Genomic DNA, 1,702 nt, shown 5'->3' with positions numbered 1-1,702 from the left:
GATTTGGACACATTTCGTGAAAGATGCCTAAACCTCTCTTTCGAGGCGCATCATTGCAGCGATGAGCAAATCATTCCGTTCAAAGGACAGCGAGACATAATACATCAAAGTGAAACCAAATACGTGGGAAGTGAAAGTTTTCATGCGGTACGCCGCCTCGGGGATTACCTACGACTTCGTCGTTTATCAAGGTTCACCCACTGAACTCATTCCAGCTGTTTCAAAACTTTCAACATGAATTAATCGACGTCGAGTATTAGCTGCACCTCAAGGCAACCAGCATGTATGTTCTCAATATTTTAATTTTTGCGAAAGTCTTGAAATAAAGAGTAACGTCAAACTTTGCTTTTTTTTGTTCTTGCAACCACTAAGCCCTGGTGTCCTATATATAGGACACGGCGCCATCTTTAAAACCAAGGGTCCCCTAGAGAAATTTTTTGCATTAGTGTGTTCTTTGGGTGGCAGTGAAGCAAAATAACACTTTAGAAAAATTCCCGAAGTAGCAAAAAAAAATTCAGGGCTGAAAGGGTTAATGCCTCATCGTTGTAAGCAGGAGGTGTCGACAAGAAATGTCACGCTTTTCAGTTGGTCGAAACGGTCGGAACGTCACAGTGCGCGAATTTCAAACGGGGCGAATTGTACTTTGGCTACTAACCATGCAACCAATTAAAGGGATCGTATAGTGATGCTCCAAGTAAGTTTGAGTTTAGTTAATTGCTTACTTAACCAATTAGTCCAATTAACCTTTCTAGTCAGACCAGATAAATAAATAAAACCGAGTAAGAAATTAGCCGAGCTTGGGAATCGAACCCCGGTCTCCGGAGTGCGAGTCGAGCACGCTACCACTCCGCTATGCCATCTCTTTTTTTGTCTTTATTGCTCCGCTATGCCATCTCGTTGGTTTGGAATGTCGTTGGTTTGGAATGAACAAAGGTGCGTCTAGTGAATACGGTGTCTTCGTTCACTCCCATCTTCCTCCCTTCCCGTTACGGCGAGGTTCAGGTGTGCATCAAGATATGCGAGACAGATACATTCCCTTTCCTCAAAAAACAATTTACTGACGAGCAAGGCGTATTTGGCCGCGTTTCAGATTGGTCCAAATTGTCGTGATGTCACTACGCGCGAATTTTGACGGGTGTCCACCGAAATATGTGAGACAGTTACTGCGCAACTTTCTTTCGTCAAATACAATTTTCGACTAGTGTCTACTGAGATATGCGAGACAGTTAATGCGTAATTTCCTTTCCTCAAATACAGTTTTCATTTCCTTCATTACGGCCCCTCTTTCTTATTTCACTCCACTTCCTCCCTTCCTGTACAGTGCGGCTCAGGTGTCCACCGAGACGACAGAGAATTACTGCGCCATTTACTTTCCTTAAAAAGCGTTGCGTTCAAAGGGCAAAGCATCGCGCCGAACGGGTGGTGGCGTTCAATGGACTCTGTGGCAGTGCTACAACACGCTGTCGCGTTCCGCTCCTAAAGGCGAAGCTTAAGCGTCATTAATTGGCAGTTAATTAATGCATCAACAAAATGTGAAGTGAACAATCGTGTAGCAGAATGCAGCACTCAGGCTTTCGCCTTTCAGCACTTTAGTCGCTAAAGTTCCTCGTAATTTTTTTTGCACCAATAAAAGCGAGCTGTCGTTCTCCATATACGTTGTGAGTGGGTGGCAGATTAATGTTTCCAAGCGTTACATTCCTGG

This window comes from Amblyomma mixtum, chromosome 1 (assembly GCF_055824585.1).
Source record: "Amblyomma mixtum isolate Tamu chromosome 1, ASM5582458v1, whole genome shotgun sequence".
Taxonomy (NCBI): Eukaryota; Metazoa; Arthropoda; class Arachnida; order Ixodida; family Ixodidae; genus Amblyomma; species Amblyomma mixtum.
This window is presented reverse-complemented; position numbering follows the sequence as displayed.